Raw genomic sequence first — 16654 nt, forward strand, 5'->3', positions numbered from 1 at the left:
GAAATAAGAATAAAGTTACTGATGCAGAAATTGCTGAAACATTTAATTGAATTGGAAAGACATGCATCTCCCTGTTATTTCTATGTTGTTTTTGTCAACCTTTTTCCTATAGGCCTATATTGTGTAATTTTATTTACTTTTCTATTTGATTGGCTCGCTCCAACACCTCAGGCACTGGTGGCATCAGCATCCATGGTTGCACACTCCACTTCACGAAGCCAGTTAGGAACCTGGGTGTCTTGTTCGATCCTCAACTATCCTTTCTCCCCCATATCCATGCCATGACACCCCTCGACATAACCCCACCTCCGCAACATTGCCCAACTCCATCATTGCCTCACCACTCAGGGTGAAACCCTCATACACGCATTTGTCACCTCAAGACTCGACTACGGAAACTCCCTCCTTATCAGCCTCCCCAACTCTTCCCTCCACAAGCTGCAAATCATCCAGAACTCTGCAGCTCGTGTCCTCTCCTATACCAGGCTCCATGACCCTATTACCCCAACCCTTGCCCGGCTCCACTGGCTCTCTATCCCTCAGAGGATAGAATTCAAAATCCTCATCCTCACTTTCAAGCCCCTTCATGGTCTTGCCCCCTCCTATATCTCTGACCTGTTGACCTCTATCAACCTGTCCGCTGCCTCCGCTCAGCAGGCTCCGACCTGCTCCAGGTCTCCCGCCCGACCCGCGCTACCATTGGCTTTTATCCTCACTGGCCCCACTCTTTGGAACTCCATCCCACAAATCCCTTTGCCTTGCTCCCTCTCTTGTCTCCTTCAGGGCACAACTCAAGTCCCTCCTTTTTGACAGTGCCTTTAGCCACCCTCCTAACCCCTCTGCCCTTCCTCATCCCAACCCCGCCCCCCGCGCTTGAGTCCTAATCCCTGATTGTTCAGCGAGTTGGGACATGAAAGGCACTGTACAAATGCAATTTTGTGGTTGTTCTAGCAATAGTAGATGTGTTGATTAGCATACTTGGATTATATTTTTGTTCAACGATACCATACATCCTTTCCTTCATAATATTTTATATTTTTGCAAGATTTTATCAGATATTCAATACAAGTTTAGTCAAACATCAAGGCAGAACACCCACACACTGCTTTGACATAAAGGCTTGTGCTCCAGGAGGTGTTGACATTTGTTAAACTGCTATCTTGCCAAGGGAGGGGGGGTGGGGGGGGGGGCGGAAGGTTGGAAGCAAGAAAACGCTTCTTCCCGAGCCCAGTGATTTATTAAAATAAGACAAACAACAGGTTTGGAGCAGCCACCAAACATATTACTATCAGTGTGAAGTGTAACTGATGCTGATATAAGTCCATATGATCAGTTTTATAATGCAGCTTTGCCGCCAGTTCACTGTGACAGAAATACAATGCAGAGAGAGCATGACAACTTGAATATGTACACAGCTGTTGTACAAGAGATGACATGAAAGGACAAGAAAAATATGGTTTAGGAAACTCTTAACACAGAAAGAAATACGTGGGCTTGAGAGAACTAGACTTTACATTAGTTGGTTTGAGCAGTGAATAAGGTTGGAAAATTCTAAAAGCATTGTAGCTTTGTTCAGCACTGTAATCTGTCTATTCTATATTCCACAGCATCTTCCAAAAAATACTATCTTGGAAATTGGGCAAAATTACATTTTACTAAATTGTGAATGGATTAAAGAAATGTTGAATACATTTTTTAAAATATGGTAAGAATTGAGCAGGACTTTGGTAAGATCTGAGTTCTTCCCGCAAGAGTCACAGGAGCTGCATTACAGCCAGATGCTTATTCAAATTCTGAACCTGTAAAGTTGCTGCAGACCGCAATAGAATCACCAGCAAAGGGCCTGACTGGTCACAGCAATGTAGATAAGACGCACAACTCAATGATTCACTGTCACATCACATATCAAGCGAGTTCAGTTGCATGAATGTCAAATGAATGTGAACTGTACAGCCGGAATGTATTCCCAGATGATTCTGCAACAATTGGCCTTGGATTGACTTCAAAGACAAAAAAAGCCTGGCTGTGATTTATTATCAGCAATTACAGTGCAAGCTTGTGTCATCAAAGTGGCCTAAAGCAGAAGCAGGGTCTCAGTGAATGGCATCAAATGCAAAAATTACAGCAAATATGTGCATAAAACAATGATCATATGTGAGACAAATCATACCATCTTCAGAGGAGAATTGTTTTTTGGGGGATGAATTTCACATTAAAAGAATATTAGTGCTGGGAAATTAACACTAGAATCATAGAATCGTACAGCACAAAAAGAGGCTATTCGGCCCATCGAGTCTGTGCCGGCTCTTTGAAAAGAGCAATGTAATGTCAATCCCACTCCCCAGCCCTTTCCCCATAACCCTGCAAACCTGTCCTCCTCAAATACACCGCGTTTTTAAAAGTTGTTATCGAATCGGCCTCCACCACCCTTTCAGGCAATGCATTCCAGATTCGAATAACTCGCTGTGTGAAAAAATTTCTTCTCACCTCCCCTCTGCTTCTTTCAGAAACTATTTTGAATCTGTGACCTTGAGTAACCGACACACCCACCAGTGGAAACAGTTTTTCCCTTTCCAATCTATCAAATCCCCTCATGATTTAGGTCTCCTCATAACCTTCTCTGCTCCAATGAGAATAATCCCAGCCTCTCGAGCCTTTCCTCATAATCAAGGTCCCTCATTCCTGGTACCATCCTTGTAAATCTCCTCTGCACCCTTTCCAATGCCTTAAGATCCTTCCTATAGTGTGGTGCCCAGAACTGAATACAGTATTCTAGCTGAGGCCTAACCAGTGTTTTATATAGGTTAATCATAACCTCCTGACTCTTGTACTCTATGCTCTTATTTATAAAGCCTAATATCCCATATGCCCTTTTTACAGCTTTATCTACCTGTCCTGCCAACTTCAAGGATTCATTTACCTGAACTCCCAGGTCTCTCTGTTCCTTCACCACCCCTTAAGATTGTATTACCAGCCTATATTGCCTCCCCTCATTCTTTCTTCCAAAATGCATTACCTTGCATTTCTCCACTTTGAAATTCATCTGCCATGTGTCTGCCCATTTTACCATTCTGTCTATGTCTTCCTGCAGTTGGCTACTAACCTTTTCACTGTTTACTACCCTATCCAACTTTGTAACTTTGTGTCGTCCGCAAACTTGCAAATGGTACTTGCTTTACCCAAGTCCAGATCATTTATATATATTAAGAAGAGCTGTGGTCCCAATACCGATTCCTGGGGGACGCCACTGTGCACTTCCCTCCAGTCAGAAAAGCAACCACAACTCTCTACTTTCTGTCTCCCAGCCAGTTCTGGATCCATGCTGCCACTGTCCCTTTTATACCATGGGCTTCTATTTTTCTTACAAGTATATCATGTGGCACTTTGTCAAATGCCTTTTGAAAGTCCATAAAAACTATATCAACTGCACTACCTTCATCCACCCTCTCCGTTACCTCATCAAAAAATTATATTAGATTTGTTAGACAAATTTGCCTTTAACAAATCCGTGCTGGCTATCCTTAATTAACTCATATTCTTCTAAGTGAAGATTTATTCTGTCCCAGATTATAGTCTCCAGGAGTTTCCCCACTACTGATGTTAGGCTGACTGGCCTGTAGTTCCCAGGTTGGTCCTTCTGCCCCTTTTTGTACAGGGGAGTAACATTAGCCACTCTCTAGTCCTCTGGCACCACCTCTGTGTCCAATGAAGATTGAAAAATTGTAGCCAAAGCCTCCGCTATTTGTACCCATGCCTCCCATAGTAACCTTGGCTGCAGCCCGTCCGGAGCGGACCACTTATCTACCTTGAACCCAGTCAACATTTTCAGTACTTCCTCTCTGTTTATACTTATCCTATCCATTTCCTCTACCCTCTCCTCTAATACTGCGGCATTTGGTGCATCCACTTCTTTTGTGAAGACAGATGCAGTGTACTCATTCAGTACATCAGCCATGCCCTCTGCCTCCATAATAAGATTTCCGCCTTGGTCCTTAATTGGCCCCACCCTACCTTTGACTAACCTTTTTTTCTTGATATGTTTGTAAAATATTTTAGGATTCCCTTTAATGTTATCCGCTAACCTTTTTCCGTATAATCTTTTTGCCCCTTTTATTTCCTTTTTCAGTTCTCTTCTGTACTTCCTATGTTCTATTTGGTTATCTTCTGTATCTTGGGCTTGACATTTTTTATACACCTCTGTTTTCTGCTTCATTCTGGACACAATTATCTCGTCATCCAGGGAGGTTTGGATGCCCTACTTTTCCCTTTTGTGGGAATGTATTTGTTCTGTCCTATCTCATCCTTGAAGACATCCCACTGCTCTTTAGTTGTTTTACCTGCCAATCTTTCTTTCCAGTCCACCTTGGCTAGGTCCCTTTTTAACTCACTGAAATTAGCCCTCTTCCAGTTGAGTATCTTCATTTTTGATTGTTCCTTGTCCCTTTCCATATGCACTCTGAATCTAATGATGTTGTGATCACTATTGCCCAGATGCTCTCCCACTGAAACCTGCTCCACTTGCCCTACTTCATTCCCTAGAACTAAATTCAGCACTGCTTCCTTCCTCGTTCAGCTGGAAACGTACTGATCAAGAAAATTGTCCTGTATGCATTTTAGGAATCTTTTTTCCCCTCCTTGCCCTTTGCGCTGTTGTTTTGCCAGTCTATTTGGAGATAATTAAAGTCCCCCATTATCACGACTCTATTGGCCTTGCATCTGTCTGAGATCTGCTTGCAGATCTGCTTATCTATTTCCTTCCCACTATTTGGTGGTCTATAGTATACCCCTACCAGTGTAACATCTCCATTTTTGTTCCTTAACTCTAACCAGATAGATTCTGTTTTGGGGCCCTCCAGCACCTCGACCCTTTCCACAGCAATAACCATATCCTTGATTAATATTGCCACTCCCCCTCCTTTTTTTCCTTCCCTATCCCTCCTGAATACATTATAGCCAGGAGTATTCAGCTCCCATTCCTGTCCTTGTTTAAGTCTCTGTTACTGCTACTACATCATATCCCCCTATGACCACTTGAGCCTGCAGCTCACCAATCTTGTTTGCTGAACTCCGTGCACTAAAAGTACAAAACGTGAGGATTAAATACTCCTAGGTCGAGTACAGTATAGTTAGATGCAATCCTAACAACAGAGATTGAAATTCCATCTTGGCTTAATCATAAGACTTTTTTTTAATCTTAATATTTAAGATTGGGCAGAATTGTTGAAATGGGTGAGTTCATGTATAATTTGAAAGCCAGTTCTTTAAGAACTTTGTGTTTATTTTTTTTTAATGAATATTTGTCTATAAAACACAGTCACTCCACTATAGTACACTCTGTGAAGGGCTGTCTTCCTGAGGTGAAAGGCACTATATGAAACATAAGGATGATTATTATCATTAACTATGACAATTAATTAAATATCACAGAGTTCTTCACAGTGTTGGAGCTCGACATCGAGCCAGGGAGAGAGGTGACCATAGACTGTATCGAAGAGGAAGGTCTGCAGGTTTGATCTGAAGACAGACAAGGAGTGGATAGGTGGAAGGATTGAGGCAAAGAGTCCCAGATTCTTGGGGTGTGGTGGCTAAAAGCACAGTCTAAAAGCAAAGCTAAAAGCATAGTGGACCAAGGGGATGAGGGGCATGCAGAGACCAAAACTAGCTGAGCGAAGATGGCAAAGGAGTTCAGCAGTTCAAAAGGGCTAATATACTCAACACAAACAACAACAAACTGACATTTATAGAGCGCCTTTCACGTCGGGAGGACGTCCCAAGGCGCTGGACAGTCAGGGTTCAGGCCCCGAGCATGGGGGAGGGGTTGGGTAGGGGTGAGGGAAGGCAGAGAGATGGGAGGGCGAGCGAAGGCATGATCGAAGAGGAGGGTCTTGAGATCGGTCTTGAAGGAGGCAAGGGAGGAAGCAAAGCGAAGGGATTGTGGGATGGAGTTCCAGAGTGTGGGAGCAGAGAGGTTGAAAGTCCAGCCACCGATGGTAGGGCGGGTGGGGAGGGAGACATGGAGCAGGCTGGTGCCCGCTGAACGGAGGGAGCGGCAGGTTGGTATGGAGTCAGCAGGTCAGAGAGGTAGGAAGGGCAAGGCCATGGATAATTAGCCTCAGTCTCAGGGAAAGATAATGCAAGGTTCTCCCACTTCATAATAATAGTCCTTGCATTTAATATAACGCATTATCACTTCTTTGCAATGTCTCAAAGTGCTTCACAGAATATACTGTAAAGCGAACTGGCTATGTAAATTGTGGGCGAAACTCAGCAGCCAATTGTGCACAAAAGTGTCTCACAAACAGTCATGGATTAAGTGACCAAATTATTTTTTTCTTGAAGGGATTATTACCCCCAGAAAAGTGATCTGCCAATCAACTTCCTGCTTACTGCTCGGTAAACATAGGAATGTGGAGTAAGGTAACTTGCCTAACGTTTCGCCCTGCCCAGGAATTGAACAAAGATCTGTTCTGTGGCATTCAAGCTGTATCAATTTGTTGGTCATAGAAAGACACAAAACAACCTTGTGATATACCACATCCTCTTCCACTCCAACGATAATGAGGACAAGACACAAGACAATAGGCGCACTTTACACCCAATATACTGAAAAATTCTACACTAATGTATGAGAATGAAATATTTATCTAAATGTCAAAAGTACGCATGATGGAAAACAATTGAGAAAACTCTTGTGACGCACTGAAACATAACCAGCAGAAGAAGCAACGCTTAGGGATGTCCCTCTGCACTGCTGTATGTGGGTCAGTGAAAAAAAGACAGGTGTTCCTGTGAGGTGATGTGGTTTGAACTGGTTATGGTTTGAGCAAGTCTACCTCCACCCTTGGTTTCAGCATGAAACTATGCCTCCACCCTGAATTACTGGTACCACCTCATCATCATCATCATCTTGAATTCGATCCTCTTAGGGAATGGGAGGGATGATGACGATGATGTCGGGAGTATGTCCCAAGGCGCTGGACAGTCAGGTGTTGGGGCCCGAGCATGTGGGAGGGGTGGTGTAGGGGTAAGGGAAGGCAGAGAGGTGGGAGGGAGACCAAAGGCACGGTCGAAGAGAAGGATCTTGAGACCTGCCTTGAAGGAGGCAAGGGAGGAAGCGAGGTGAAGGGACCATGGGATGGAGTTCCAGAGTTTGGGGGCAGAGAGGCTGAAAGCCTGGCCACCGATGGTAGGTTAGGTTGGGCGGGAGACATGCAGCAAACCAGAGCCCTCTGATCGGAGGGTGCGGGCAGGTTGGTAGGAAGTCAGCAGGTCAGAGAGGTAGGATGGCATGGATGGCCTTGAAAGTGAGGACAAGGATCTTGAATTCGATCCTCTGAGGGATGGGGAGTTAGTGGAGTCGGGCGAGGGTGGAAGTTACTCTATAACCGATAAAAAGTATTGTTTCCCATTTAATTTTGCCATATTCACCTTTGCAAGTTATACAAAAGTGGCTGTGAATAAATAAATAAAAACCTACTTTCACTTTAATGAGATAGACAAGCATATCCCTTAGCAGTTACGCAATATAGGGCACCAAATTAAATGGATTTACTGTATTTATCTCAGTATTTATTTAAATTACCCTAGTTTTCTCGACATGCTTGTATTTCTTTCAGCAATTTGCAGCAAGATATTTTATTTTATGTCTACAGTATTTCATTTTGAATTTGCAGTTTATAAAGCTGAGCCTCTCTTTCCAGTTAAGTCAACAGCAAACATTTCAGGGGCTAAATCTTATTGTAGCTCTGTATATTTATAGACACAATCTCTGAGAGATAACTAACAAGAGGTAAACTTCAATTAGTTAATGTCATAACCTGTCATTGAAACACAGCCAGTAGCATTAGCGTCAAAAGGCAGATTTACCAATTAGATAGGAATAATGGAGAAAATTAACTACAACTGAAAAGGGTAAATTAAATATTGAGATTAAAAATGTGATAATCACAAATAGCAACTTCCAAATTAAATTGGGTATTTTGTAATGATATTCAATTTGAAAAGGTTAATATTCCAAATCATTTATAAAGCAGATCAATGCTGTGATGGGAGGATGGTAGAGTAGTTGGTTTAGATGAAGAAGACCCTTTAGCCCATCTGATCTTGTGAATCCTGTAAGGCTGCACAGGCCACTCTAAAGCCCATATTTTGCTTTCCAAACTTTTCTATACCAAGAAATTACTTTAACGTATAAACGAAACACAGATACGATCAAGAATATTTAAAACAGCTAGTTTGTCAGCCAAGGAAACTCTTAAAGGCTACGATAATAGATCAAATAGTAAAACACTGGCATCCAAATGGCTTTTGCAGGCCTTCAGATTAGAAATTTTCATAGTAAATCTCACTATTTTATTCGAAAATCAGGAGCATTGTCATTCCTATTGTAATACCATGGAATCGATAAACAGTCTTACACTTGTCAAGGCACAATGAGAATGTAGCTGGAAAAGCAGCAGAAGCACTCATGAATGAAAACAGTATAATAAACGCATTGAGTACTCATTCATGTAGAATCTCAATTTTGCTTCAAATCAAAAGGATTTCACAAAGCCCAATATTACTGCCACTAAAACACCTTCAAATAACACAGGATTGATTCAGCAACTAATCAAGAAGATCCTCCTTTGTAAAATCTTGTCCAGATATATTCCCTTCCGGAATACAATGTTAATAACTTTTATAGTAGCGGTTGAAGAGGCAGTCCAAGCAGAATATAATATTTATGGAGCAGTTAAAGATATGTAATGATCTTACAGTATAGCTACTACAGATAATGTGCAGGATCAGTTATCCAATCAATTAAAATAAGGTTGCAATTCAGCAGAACCAAGTCTGAGGTGTACAGCTTAAATATTAGTCTGCACTTCGCTTTGTGGCTTCATTTTGCTAAAGTCTTAAAATATATTTAAGGCACTAGTATATAGAATGTTTAGAAAGTACATTGTCAATATATGTGTCAAAATGAATAGCTCACCCGGTTATTAAAAAAACACTCAAAATCTATTCAATCATATCCAGCCAATCTGCTGTATGTTTAGTTAGACAGGGTCACTCATTGTTGTGGAAACCTTAGAATCATAGCAATTTACAGCATAGAAAGAGGTATTCAGCCCATCATGCCTGTGCTGACTCTCTGAAAGAATTGTCTATTTAATCCCACTATCTTATCTTTTTCTCACATTCTTTTATATTTCTCCTTCCACTTCAAGTATAGGAGTTACTAAAACTGAAGTCTGATGTACTTAAGACACTGCCATTCAATGCAATGCTGTGCAGTGTTGTTGCACAGAGAACGTAAAATAATATCCTGGCAGTACACAGGAAATCACATAGATAGAGTGGGTTAATAATAACAGTAATCACACCCTCTCTTGTTTGACATTATACGGCCACTAGGTTTTCTTATCTCATTGCTGCTTGTAGTTTCCCTCTGGCCAGTAATGACCAGAATGACCTCCAAACTCTGCTTATGCTATGCTGTGGATAATTTCCCCTTTGTAATCTTCAAATAATATTGGTTTTATTTTAGTCCAAAAAGCAAATGGGATTTTTTAAATTGCATTTTAAATTAGTAACAATTCATCACAAAAGTACCTGGTTATTAACAAAACACTCACAGATCTTCAGCTTGAATCCCCATGGCAGCTTTGCTCTTCCATTTGCCTGCTGCTTTCAAGCATTGGTGCTTCTCTGATTCCATAACCCATCTAGATCTGTCCCACTCTCTCCATTTACACCCCTAGTGTTTCTCTTCAGTTCAGACCCTGACACTTCTCCTCATCTTGACCCTGACAGTTTCTTTTTATCTAGGTCGCTGCTGTTCTGTTCAACTGCTTTTGACAGCTTTTCTTCATTCCACTCCCTGATGTTCTCTCCTCTTGTAAGTCCATGTTGCTTCTCTTTATCTACACTGCCCAGATATCAGAAAGAAATGGAACTTTAATTATTTTCCATGTTAGAATTCTCCTTAAGAAAAAATTGGAAGTTGCCTTCGTAAGTATTGCATGTATAGATTATATACATTTGGCTTGCATTTCTTTTTATTATACACTATTTGGGTTACTTGACAATGTGCAGGTGAAGCCAAAAGTGAAGGAAATTGTATCAAGTATCAATCCTTCACAATTTGATACTGATGATGTCTCTGACCCTGAAAAGACTTGAGAAATTGCATTGGAAGATTCCCACAGCATATCACCCACCTAGCAACCTTGCTCTGCAATGATGGTTATCTCTGTATTTCAACTTTTACATCTAAGAGGTTAAATTCTGGAGGAAGATGCTCTCAGGTAAGAGAGTTCCACAGGCAGGGAACCAGTGTGCAAAGTAAATAAGCTTCTAATGCAGGTTAATGCTCCAGTGCAGGCTTGGGGAAGGGCTGCATTGTTAGAGGTGCTGTAGTTCAAGATAGCACGTTAAACTGAGGTCCTATTTTCTAGTCTTCACATCGGCCCATTTACCTGTATTGGGCACCGAAGGTCCTGAGATCCTAATAGAAAAAAGAAGGGCGTTTTCCCCATTCTCCTAGCTAACAATCTTCCTGATGAATTAGTCAATCACCTCAAGTCTGTTAGTGAACATTTGCTGTGTATGAAATGGCAGACTTGCTTTCCTATGTAAAAAAAAATAATAATAATCCTTGCATTTGATATAGCGCTTTTCACGTCTTCTCGAAGTATCAAGGGCTTCACAGAATAGACTGTAAAGTGAATTGACTGTATATTTGTGGGCGAAACACAGCAGCCAATTGCGCACAGCCTTGTCTCACAAACAGTCGTGGATTGAAAATGATCAATTTATTATTGTTTTGTTTTGGAGGGATTATTATTAGACGTGTGGAGTAAGGAAACTTGCCCAAAGTTTCGTCCTGCCTGGAATTGAACCCAGGTGTCTCACTTGCAAGGTGAGTGCTCTAACCACTGAGCTACATGACTAATTGTCACTGCACTTGACAATAATCACTATAAAATACTTGGTATATTTTACCTGGAATAACGTAGCACATTTAAGAATTTTGTATTCCACGATGTCCCTGACCATGAATAGGGATCTTCCCTCAATCTCACCTCTTCCCATTGTCAAAAATTGCTTTTATATAGAAGCTGCTACCCTGAGGTCTTCACTCACAGTTACTGCCGCTCTCACAGCCAAGCAGTGCATCATGTTATATCGGCAGCCACATCTTTGCTAAATTCACCATGACACCACTGCAGGTGCAGCAATAGAATATAATTTACAATCTTCCCAAGCAGGATTCAAAGTGCTTTTTGCAGATTCTGTTTGCGAATATAGAAAGCCGACTAAGCCATGATTTTGCAGAACATTGAAATTGCAATTTCCTAAAGCAGACACGGTGTGAAAAGAAAGATCAGAGAGGAAATCTCCATTAGATGGAAAAACAGATGTTGCAATTCAGGCTTTCCACTACTTTCACAAACATTTCAAATTAGTCCCATGAATGATTTAAACGCTGAAATTACAGGAAGGAGAAAGAGTGTAGGGAATGATGGGATCAAAATTGTAGTATTCTTAAATACATTCTGTTACTTATTTATAGAATATCATTAAAATGTGTTTTGAATTAATTCTTCCCCTCCACCACCCCCCCATGACTTTTGAATAAGAGGACCCAAATTTGAAAAACCCTGGGGTTACTATCCTGAATAATTAAGCAGCACAAAAGAAATTGGGAAAGAAATAAAAATGATCTACAAACATAAAAAAAATTAACAGCAGATACAATTTGAATTGCTAAAATCGAAGCTTACAATGCAAAAATCACATCTACTTACAAATAAATGCAACAGCAATAATATTGAATAAAATGCAACATTTATGGCTGAGTGCACTGGGCTAGTAGGCACAGAAATCAGTGAAGTGGAAAATTATCATGCTTGGATCCTGAGCAACTAACACATATTTTTTTGCTGCGTGTTAATTCATCCCTAAATAATGGACGTATTTATGCAACATTGGTTTCCATGACAATCAAACCAGTAATCAATTTTCATCCTAGTGGAGTTTTTGAATACTCTGTCATACTTGTAAGGAATGGTAATAATAATTACCATGTCCAAATGTCCAAAATCACTTACAAGTCATTCACACATGGATACTGTACATGTCACATTTTGTTTGGAGTCATAGACCACTCCGTGGATGTCTAATGATCATACAACAACTACCAAATAATCCTTCAATGAACTATACACCAGTGAAGACCATGGACATGTATTTTGTCTCTGCTGCATCAGATTCTGATTAAAAATTTACTACACATAGAACTATGCAGCATTTCCTTGTGCCAATAAATCAAAATCTTTATGTAGTATTTTGAAGGTGCAACATTTCACATGCTGTAGCAGCGTAGTAGTAGAGCAGAGAGGAGGTAGAAATGTGAAATGAAGACATTTTTACAGAGCTCACACTTAATACTGTTTCAGATCTGTGTTTTTTTAAAAAAAGGAGTTACATTTACATCAGATGTTCCATGTTGTCTCCCAGGGCTCTATTCATGTTTCCAAATGTAATAGCTTGTGCTGCATGTATCTTAAGGACTTGATAAATCAAAGTTGAGTGATCTCATTAAAATAAAATATGAATTGGTGACATTTAGCATAGAAATAAAGCACTAAGATAACCAATTCACATTTTGGAATGGGATTTATCATTTCCAAGAAGCTCCTAAAATGATTACCTATTCACGAGTAATTATTGCTATTTACTTTTTCTTTACTTGATCAATATTTAATTTAAATAGTATTCAATAATGTAAAACATAATAGATTATTTATATATTTGCAATTTGAATATTTAATCATTTAAGTATAGATTCAACGATATCAGAAACGACTGTAAAGAAGTTGAATGTTTCAGCAAGCTTATCACTCTCGCTGAATTGAGAACCCAGGATCTTCCAATCAGATCTGAAGGCACGTACACCAAGCTGTAGATTGGGAATAGTATGCTGAAATCAACATTTTAACCTTGGAAATATTTACCAGTGGATGCTTAAAATCTGTAAGAAGCACAGCATCAGTCAATGAAAAGTACTGGTACATAATGCTATTGATCATTTCTAATGCCAGCAGGATAGAAGCACATATCAAGAGGGTAGATTAGTAATAATCCTTGCTTTGATATAGTACATTATTGAATGCCTCAAAATGTTTCACAATATCACATAAGAATAGTTTGGATGAAGAAGGCTCTTTGGACCATCTGATCTCATCTTTTTAATCACATGATTAAGCTACTTTTTAAATGAGTCCAGTGTCCTGCCCACAACCATGTTCCCTGGCAACCTGTTCCAGTCATTATTTCCTTCTGGGTAAAGAAAAGCTTCCTGATATCTATCCTGAAATTGCCCTGTACAACTCTAAACCTATTTGGGGGAATGATAGGAAATTTTGTTGAATTACTGTCAACCATAACAATTGCAGCAATTTTAATGAAAGCAATTGATGGTGTCAATCAGAATTTTTAAAACAGATTAAACCATTGTCTAAAGTATGTGTCTTTCACCTCAGCACCTCAGTCTTAATCCCATTGTTTGGTTCTTGGATAGTTAAATCATATAAATGTTTGTGTGTGTGTGTTATATGTTATTTATTATATTCATGGGATAGACCATATGACTCGTTCATGATTTGGTGCTCCTGAGGTATGAGATTTATCGCATTACTGCAATAAATAGATCCCATGAAACATCCCATAAAATACATCCTCAGTGTATTTTATTGACCTCATTGGTAACTTTACTGCCAACGCAGGGATCTTTCTCATGTTTGATTTAGGAACAATACCCAATAGCAGCGCAAGATGTTTGAGAATTGAATTAAAATGGTGTTTGAGGAAAAATCACAGGACCACTGAATGAGTCTGCAATATCCTTAGTTCGCACAAGCAGAACAGACCATGAATCAACATGGAGTCCTGTAGCTAAGTGGTTAGAGTACTACCCTTGCAAGCGGGAGACCTGGGTTCAATTCCTAGCAGGGCAAAATGTTGGGCAAATTTCCTTACTCCACACGCCTCTGTTTACCTAGCAGTAAGTAGGAACCTGGTTGTTGGTTGATTGGTGGATCGCTTTCCCAGGGCTAATAATTCCTTCAAAAAAAAATTGGCCACTCAATCCACGACTGGATTGTGGGACACTGCTGTGTGCAATTCGCTGCCACGTTTCGCTCACAAAATATACAGTCAATTTACTTTACAGTATATTCCGTGAAGCACTTTGAGACATCTCGAAGATGTGTTAAGGCACTATATCAAATGCAAGGATTATTATTATCATTATTATTATTATTACATGTGTGTCAGGCTGGATCAGTTAGTTGCACTTTCACGTCTGATTCACAAGGTTGAACTTTCAAATCCGACATCAGGACTTTCAATTCATATAATCTGGGCTGACACTCCAGTGCAGGGCTGGAGGCATGCTGCATTAAAGGAGCTGCTGTCCTTCAGATGAAATGTTTAAACCGAGGTGCTGCCTGTCTGTTCAGGTGGACATTAAAGATCCCCTGGGCATTGTTTGAAAAGAGAAGGGAGTTTCTCCTGGTATTCTGGCCAACAATTCCCCCAAATAAAATAGTTTGTTCGTTCCATATGTGTTTGTAGTATATTTCTGTGTGCAAACCTTTCTAATAAGTCACTGATAAAATGTAGCCACACCAACTGTACAGTTTGTGCAGTACTTTGAGACGTGCTCGTTCTGTGAAAGGTGCTAAAACACATGCAAGGATTATTATTTTAATGACTAATTCCAACTAACATTTGACATGTGTTTTGAATATACAATGGTAACAGAATAGTAGATGAGGCAATGAGACTTTTGACCTGTTGGTCAGAAGTTGTCAAGTCAGCCCATAATGTATGCTCGATTCAAAATGTGAGATTATTTTTTAAAGAAACCATTAGCTTGTTTACATGCTGGTGAGAAGAGTATGTCAGCATCTCTCCCTGCTGTGCTTCCTGCAATGAGGTGATAATACTGCAATCACACCAGAATGCCAATCCCCTCCAGGGAGATTCTGAATGAAGTGCATATCTCTCTGTTGGGTTTTTGTATTTTCCTTCCAGCAGGCAGGCAACAGAACCTATAACCATGTAATGATTCATTGCTATAAGGAGAGTAGCTCTGCAAACAACCTGTATTGCTGATAACTGCACTTGGAGGAAACTTGAAATACGTGGATCGAAATGATCCAGTTACTTAATAATAATACTTGCATTTGATATAGCTCCTTATCACGTCTTCGAGATGCCTCAAAGCGCTTCACAGAATATACTGTAAAGTGAATTTTGGGAGCATAACATAATAGCCAATTGCACAAAGCAATGTCCCACACACAGTCGTGGATTGAGTGACCAATTTATTATTTTTTTAAGGAATTATTACGCCTGGAAAAGTGATCCGCCAATCGACTAACAACCGGGTTCCTACTTACTGCTAGGTAAACAGAGGCGTGTGGAGTAAGGAAACTTGTCCAACATTTCGCCCTGCCGGGAATCAAACCCAGGTCTCTCACTTGCGATGCGAGTGCTCTAACCCATTACGCTACAGGACTCAACATTTTCTTTTAGTTATGTAATGTTCTAATTATTTGCAGTCCTAATCAGATAATAATGCAATTAAGAGCTTCCCTAGTCTAATTGTTTGTGTCCTAGTTACGTCTGTAAGTATAATTAAAAACACTGATCACGTACTTCTTTGGATGGGGTACAAATTGTGATGTTTCTTCACAGATTTGGGAGGGCAGGGCAGCAAGAGAATGCAATCTGTGATGTGATCCTTATCATCAGGTATTGCCAGCTCTGAGAGCAGTGCTTTACCAGGTATGAGTATAATATTAAGCTGGTACTTGCTTTACAGATGGAAATAAAAGAGAATTCCTCTTTGCTAGCTTAAATAAAAAGCATGCTGCTGGTTTTGAATTTTCCACAGCTATGAATGGAACCAGCCCAATAAAGTATGATGAAGATGATGATCTTCTCCATTCTTTTAAGCATGTTATATGCATCTTAAGAATGCCCTCCTCTATACCACAATTGGTGGCCGAGCCTTCAATTATTGCCCTCCCAAACTCCCTGCATCTATCCCTCTGCCTCGTCCTGTATCTGCACCCCCGTCCCCCATCTATCCACAAACCCCATGTTAAAAGTTACCTCTGTGACTGCGTCTATGATAATGTCCTCTCCACCTTCAGCTTGGTGAGGTTATTCTATATGAAGGGTATTAAATGAATACAAGTTGCTACAAGTTGTTGAGTTAATCTGCGAGACATCTCTTTTCAAGGCTGAAAGGCCCTTAGTTATCTAGGCTAATAGTTCAGTTAGTCCTTATAACTCATCCCTTCAATGAGACCTTAGATCTATTTTGATGTAGCGATACATGTATAACTTCAAACTCTTCTCTCATATAAAGCAAGTTTTTGATAGTTCTACTGATGGCTAAGTAACTATTAAAAGCTTGTTAAGATTATTTTCATCGTAACTCATCATTGGTAATTCATACAGTAGTGATGAAGCCAATGATTCTCATCCATAGGAATTTAATGCTAATGGTGAACAATCATTCCATCTGTATAACAGATTTCAGATTATGCCAACATATTATTTGAACAACTAGATTCAGCCAACTGATTAA

At 40.1% G+C, this 16654-nt stretch overlaps 1 protein-coding gene across 1 annotated transcript in view; it reads right to left on the minus strand.

Annotated features, from left to right (window-relative positions):
- Positions 1 to 16654, minus strand: part of myo16 (myosin XVI) — a 247081-nt gene that overhangs the window by 173464 nt on the left and 56963 nt on the right. The window lies entirely within an intron of this gene.

This window comes from Callorhinchus milii, unplaced genomic scaffold (assembly GCF_018977255.1).
Source record: "Callorhinchus milii isolate IMCB2004 unplaced genomic scaffold, IMCB_Cmil_1.0 Scaffold4, whole genome shotgun sequence".
Classification (NCBI taxonomy): Eukaryota; Metazoa; Chordata; class Chondrichthyes; order Chimaeriformes; family Callorhinchidae; genus Callorhinchus; species Callorhinchus milii.